Genomic DNA, 7,594 nt, shown 5'->3' on the forward strand with positions numbered 1-7,594 from the left:
CACTACTATTGTGTGCTGTGTAATGTGTGCTTTAAGCTTTAGTAAAGTTTCTTTTATGAATGTAGATGTCCTTGTATTTGTAGTTTGAGCAGTATAACCAAAGTGTAATATTAAGTTTCACCTATGCCATTTGAAAGAATACATGATAAGTCTTGAGGACCTGTCATGCAGCACTCATCTACTTTGGTTGTGTCTGTGTGACAGGCCTAAAAACCTGATCACCGATCTAAGCTGTACGATTCAAAAGAAGTCAATCTCTTGAGGTAGTCAATCGCTGACATCTCCTAGCTGAGATGTGTTCCAGATTGGTCTCTGTTAAAGTCTGTGGAGAGATCTGCATGCTTTCTTTATTCAGGCATAAAGGTGCCCTAAGAAATATTTCATTATTAGCTAAAACTGAGATTAAACATTATTTCCTGGCCTCCACAGTGTTTCAATAATCCTAAATTGATTTCCTAGCTGTAATTAGTTCGGAATATTTACAAAGAACCTGTCTTACCAGACAGGGTGTCTCAAGAGTTAGAGATAGCATTTAGGCACTAATTATCAGAGCAGTCCTTCACAAGGCAGAATTGTTTTACTACCAGCAAGAAGTTGTAGGGCTTCTGTCACTAATTATCTGTGTTACAGCCAAGGAATGCTAGTATATGACCTTCAGCTACTTGCCTCAGACAGACCCAGAGAATTTATATTGGGGCTACCAAAATAGCCCAAGAAAAAGGACACCACTATTCCTCCACTTTGCACCTGGTTGCTTGTTCTCACTGGCCTTAATGTAACCATCTCCTGCCTACATGCCTTTTGTCATTTGCTCTGTTCTCTCTATATATCTGTTTACTATACAAGTATCTGTATACTATATAAGCCTGATTTTCACTTTGTACAAATTGCACTCAGATACCACAATCCCTTGTGTCGTCTCTGTCACTTGTCAAATTCTTTGCCCACCAGGCCAGAACTCTCATCACCCTGCGGAACAAGGGGTCCCCAGAAGCAACCCAGTCCATGGCAAGGACCCTGTAGCCAACAAGATTTATTAGCTATGCTCAGTTGAAGTCCTTTCTAGAGACCTTTCCATGTCTCAGCCCACCCCAGATCTAGTCTCATGTAGAAGGAATCAGTGTTCATCAGTGTTCATGCTATTTCTTTTATTCTTCTTCTTGAGATTTTTACTTTGTGTCTGCTGCCAAGATTTTCAGAATGTCACCCATGGTCATATCTAATCTTTATGAATTTTGAGGGAATCCACATCTTTTCTTCTCCTCATGAAACACACTCAAAACCTCTTCTTCAATGCAACACAATTTCTTCCTTTCATTCTGAAATTAAGACATACTTAAAATAGAGATGTTCTAATTTAGCAGCCTGTGCCCCCATAATCCAATGTCTGTCAGCAGCTGTTGCATTTTGTTCATTACCATTAAAAAAACTTTAACGTTAATAAAAATTTACATACTTTATCTCTGGGGGTCATTGTTACCTCTTTCTGTTTAGTTAGCACCCCTTTTAAAGTCTTATTACATCTTTCTATAACTGCTTGTCCTGTAGTATTGTATAGTTTACCTGGATTATATTTTTATTGTAACATGTACAAATTATTTTTTTTTTACTAGTGACATGATGGAGAATTGGTAGCCTTAATTTGTATAGGTAAGTCCATAATAGTCATAACTTATTTTATTTTTTTATGCTTAATCCTTTTTTTTACAGTCCAAGTGTTATTATTCCACTCCATGTCTTCCCTCTGACTGTTCCACATCCCATATCTCCTCCCCTGTCTCCAAGAGGATGTCCCCACTCCAAATCTCCATGCCACCAGACCTCCCCACTCCCTAGGGCCTCAAGTCCCTCAAGAGTTAGTGCATCTTCTCTCACAGTGGCCAGACCAGGAAGTCCTTTGCTATGTGTCAGAGGCTTTATATCAGCTGGTGTATACTGCCTGGTTGTTGGCTCAGTGTCTGAGAGATCTCAGGGATCCAGGTAAGTTGAGGATGCTGGTCTTCCTATGGGGTCTCCCTCCTCCTCATCTTCCAGCTTTTCCCTAATTCAACCACAGGGGTCCTGAGCTTCTGTTCATTGGTTGGGTGTAAGTATCTTTATCTGACTCTTTCAGCTGCTTGTTGGGCTTCTTGGAGAGCAGTCATGATAGGCTACTGTCTGTAAGCACACCATAGCATCAGTAATAGTGTCAGGCCTTATAGCCTCCTCTTGTTATGGATCCCAATTTGGGCATGTCACTGTACCTCATTTCCCTCAGGTTCTTCATTTTTTCCCTGAAATTCTTTTAGACTAGAAAAATTCTGGGTCAGAGTTTTTGACTTGGGGATGGCAACCCCATCTCTCTCCACTTGATGTACTGTCCTTCTATTGGAGGTGGACACTACGAGTTCCCTCTCCCCACTCATAGAAGTTTCATCAAAGGTCCCTCTCTTTGAGTCCTGAGAGTCTCTCACCTCTCAGGACTCTGTTACATCCTAGAGGGTTCCCCCACCTACTGTCTCCTGAGGTTGCCTGTTTCCATTCTTTCTTCTGCCCTCAGGGCTTCAGTACTATTTTTCCTCATCCACAATTCCTAATTGTCGGTCTCCTTGCCCGTCCAGTGGAAATAAGGAAGCAAACACCGAGCCCTTCTCCATGCAGTTTAATCAGGAACCTTCATTTTTATTTCTTCTCTAGCTAGCTTCTTTTATATTCTTCTATATCTTCTTCTTACGTCTTACTTATTACTATTTACATCATATTAGTTACATCTTATTAGTTACATACTTATTCCTAATTCTATATCTTACATCTATCCTTACATCTTACTTCTATATCTACATCTTCTCTCCTATCCCATTACCAGCACCAATTCTACATACTTACTCCTAAATCTCTCCTAACCCATCACCAGCCCTAATTCTACATACTTACTCCTAATTCTCTACATAGTTACTCAATACTCTCCTAACCCAGTCCCCAGCCCTTGTGGGTTAAATACTTTCCCTGGTCCCAATCAGCATCAGCTATGTGGCAAAGCATAATAGGCTACGAGAAATCATGTTAGCTTGCATCAAAAACTAGAGGCACACAGCTTTTCCAACTAAGGCTTGTTTATTTCAATGCTCTCTGCTCTGGCCGGAGACCAGGTGTTCAATATATCTATATCTATCTATATCTATCTATATCTATATCTATCTATCTATCTATCTATCTATCTATCTATCTATCTATCTATCTATCTATCTATCTATCTATATATATATGGTGGCAGCTGCGGCTCCCCACACCTAATCTTTTCCCTCCCTGCCCCTATCCCACCCAGATCCCTCCCTCTCTCTGCCTCCTGTGATTGTTTTCTTCTCCCTCCTAAGTAGGATTGAGCCATCCTTACTTGAGCCCTTAGTTTGTTAACCTTCTTGAGTTCTGTGGATTGTGTCCTGGGTATTCTGTAATTTTTGGCTAATATCAACTTATTAGTGAACACATACCATGCATGTCCTTTTGATTCTGATTTACCTCACTCAGGATGATATTTTCTAGTTTCTTCCATTTGCCTGAAAAGCTCATGTCTTCATTTGTAATAGCTGAGTTGTATTTCATTGTGTAAATGGACTGCATTTTCTATATCCATTCTTCTCTCATAGGACATGTGGATTGTTTCCAGCTTCTGGGTATCAAAATAAGGCTACTATGAACATAGTGGAGCATGTGCCCCTGTGACATGGTGGGGCATCTTTTGGGAATATGTCCAAGTGGTATATCTGGGTCTTCAGGTATATCTATTTTCAATTTTCTGAGAAACCTTCAGGTTGATTTTCTGAGTAGATGCAAATTGCAATCCCATCAGCAATGGAAGAGTGTTCCTCTTCTCTAAATCCTAAACAACATGTGTTGTCACCTGGGTGATTTATCTTAGCCATTCTGATTGGTGTAAAGTAGAATCTCAGGATCGTTTTGATTTGCATTCCCCTGACTCCTCTGTTGTGGGCTGGAGAGATGGCTAAGCTGTTAAAGGCTAGGCTCACAACCAAATATATAATATTCCTCTGTTTTTTACTTCTACACCTTTTTTGATTGTGTTGATTTTTGGTGGTTCGCTTCTCGAATTATTTATGTATTTTGGATATTAGCCCTCTATCAGCTGTGGTGTTAGCGAAGATTTTTTCCCAATCTATAGGTTGCTGATTTGTTCTATTGACTATGTCCTTTGCCTTACAGAGGCTTTCCATTTTCATGAGGTCCCATTTATCAATTCTTGATCTTAGAGCCTGAGCCACTGGAGTTCTGTTTAGGACATTTCCCTTTGTGCCAATGAATTCGAGGCTCTTCTCCAGTTTCTCTTTAGTTAGATTCAGTGTGTCTGGTCATAAATTCTAACAAATGCATAATCATAGAATTAGCCTTTCAGATTCTAAAGCAGTTTTCCATTAAAGTCCTAAATATGTGTCTATGCTATGGTGCACATATCTTAATTTTCCAAATTTTGTAACATGAAAACCACTTATTTACCAAATTTCATTTCTCTTTGGTACATTTTGACTTATTCCCTGCAGGTAATAGAGTTTGGTTACCCAAAGAACAAGTAGGCTATTTCTTTATAATTTCCCTGAATTGTTGCCAAATGATAAAGAATACTTTCTTCAAACCATTCCTGATAACATGGTGTTTTTATGAAATTCCAAAGTTTCTCCCACATTCTCTATTAGCAACTGATCAATTTCATCACTACCTTGTGGTAGAGGGCCTTGTAGATCCATCTGAGGCCCGATATATGGTATATGTAAAGGATTACTTCTTTTTCTGATTACTTGGAATAGTTGAAAAAAAAAGTGAAATTAATTCTCAATCATCCTGAATAAGTTTAAAGGTTTCTATGTGCAATAGAATTCTTTTTGCATACTGATAGCCAGTGACTACATTAAGAAATTGAGGAAAATCTAATATCATAAGAGTGGCATCGAACTCTGATTTTTGAACTGAACCATAAGGTCACTGAACAACTTTATTTAATATTTTCTTACTTATAACCTGCTTTTTATGATTTATATGTATCAGTATAGAATGTAGAGGCCCTGGAAATAAATATCAAAATTATTATGTGAGTTTGACTCTAGTTAGTTCTTTTTATAAATTAAAACCACTTCCTTTTGGTGTTTTGTTGTTAATCTCTCCAAAAAAGAAATGCTAGAAACTTTTTACTAATATTCATTTTCTGCCCATAATATAGCCATTTCAACATCAATAAATGGTCCACTGCTGAGTCTTTTTTTGCTAATTGATGAAGTCTCATTTTTCTGGTCAAAATTAATTCTGAAACGTCTCTATACAGGTCTTTATTTTTTTACTGTGTCCTAAAAATATATGTTTTAAGATATAACTATCAGCATAAGAATTCCGGCAGAAGACTGAAGAGATGAAAAAATAATACAAATACAAGTCATCTTTGTTTTCAAATGGTCCACATGTGCTTTTATATTTTTTTTCTACCAGAGCCAATTCTCTCTCAGCCTCAGTTAATACCTTTTTTAGACTTTTTAAGTCCTTATGACCTTGTAAAGTTTCAAATAAATTATTTAGCACTTGAGTAGTTAAGCGAACTTTGGACCTTAACCAATTAATATCTTTCCAACAACTTTTGAAAATTTTATTTTCTTTATTATTATTGTTATTTTTTATTAGTTATTGTATTCATTTACATTTCAAATAATATCCCTTTCCTGGTTTCTCCTCCACAAACCCTCATCCCATCCACTCTCCCCTTTGCCTCTATGAGGGTGCTCCTCCACCCACCCATTCAATCCTGACTTACTGCTCCAACATCTCCTGACCTAGGGTCAAGAGAATCAAGCCTCCAGAGAATCAAGGGCTTCACTTCCCATTCATGCTAGATAAGATCATCCTCTGCTACATATGTAGCGAGAACATGGATACCTCCATGTATACTCTTTAGTTGGTAGTGTAGTCCCTGGGAGCTCTGGGTGATCCAGTTAGTTGATATTGTTCTTCCTATGGGTTTGCAATCCACTTCAGCTCCTTCAGTCCTTCCCCAAGGTCTTCCACTGTGGTCCCTGGCCTTAGTCTGATTGTTCCCTGTGAGTATCTGCATCTGTATTGGTCTATTCTTATATGTAACTTCTGTATATGGATTTTCTTATTTCCTAGATAACTAATAGAATCTCCTCTCCTCTTTACATTTTTTTCTAGTAGCCATTTGTAATCTCCTAAAATGTAGAATTATCATTATTTCATCAAACATTTTCTAACATATCTCTATTGAATCAGTCAGTAAACTACCATCCATGTAATGGTAAAACATAGGTTGAGAGAATTACTTATGGTTATTTCTAATGGCTCTTGTACAAAATAATTGACATAAAGTAGAGTTATTCAACATTCTTTGTGGATAAGTTTCTCCATTCCTTGTGGATAAGCATCTCCATTGATCTGAGATGGTTGATTTGAATGCTATATTGAGGCCTGAAAGATTTGTGTGTACATGGAAATTCACATATCCACTGAAGGTCCCTGCCAACAGTTTTTTTTTTTTTTTTTTTTGACTGGTCAATAAAAGAACCAGCAGCCAATGGCTGGGCAGGAGGATAAAAACTGGACTTTTAGGATTCCCAGGCAAAAAACACAGAAGGATTCTACCATTAAGAAGATGAAAGGATCATGCCATGAAAGAGCAGGAGGAAAAGTCTGCCAACATATAAAATTTGGGAAAAGCTGCCCCAGGAACCACTTCACCAGCTGGGTCTAGAGTAGCAGAGATAAAGTGTAGATTTACAAGTATTAGCTTAGGAATATTGGAGGGGTATGTGTTAGCCATGTGGAGGTTCTGGAGTGGCACAACCATTGAGCCAGCTAAGACATATTAAATACAAAGGAGGCTCTAGACTGTTGAGCAGGGAATTGGGGGGTGGGGTGGGATAGGGGCAGGAGGATCAAGATAAGCCATCAGGTAAGTAAAGAGCAGATTAAAAACTTACTGCTATCTCCCCTCCCCAATCTTAGTAATTTCTTGACAAGAGGTTAGCTTGTTTGTCTCTTGTTGATCTATATCCAGCAGTCCAATGCTGACCTTTCGCACATCAGCATATTCCAAAAGGCTCAGTCCTTCTTTTGGAATCAGTTTGGCTTTGCCTACAATTCCTTTTGAAATGACCTTACTTACCACATTTAAGACATTTGAGAAGCTGGATTTTCTCCAAACCTTTATAGATCACTTCTCCTATTAAAGATATATCATATGGGTGAGAATTAAAATTAGCTGTACTTCTAATCCATTCATTTATTGGTGCTGATCTTTCCTTTAGGGGTCTGATCACCTTTTGGCACTCAGAGTTAGCATTTCCAACTCCAAAGATTCCATCAGCCCTTTCCTAGTTTGTGTATCTGAAATCTTTCTCTCTATAGCTGAAGTCAATCTTTATAAAAATTCAGTGACTATTTCTTTTGGACCCTGCATAATTGAGTAACTGGTTCAAGTCTTTTGCCTGTATCTTCAAACTTGTCCCAAACACTTATAGCTGCCATGTGACATAATGCCAAGGTGACCTCATCGTATTCAATCCTCAGCAGATTGTCCTTCACGTAATAGCTAATCTTGGGA

Source organism: Mastomys coucha, unplaced genomic scaffold (genome assembly GCF_008632895.1).
Source record: "Mastomys coucha isolate ucsf_1 unplaced genomic scaffold, UCSF_Mcou_1 pScaffold18, whole genome shotgun sequence".
In the NCBI taxonomy this organism is placed as follows: domain Eukaryota; kingdom Metazoa; phylum Chordata; class Mammalia; order Rodentia; family Muridae; genus Mastomys; species Mastomys coucha.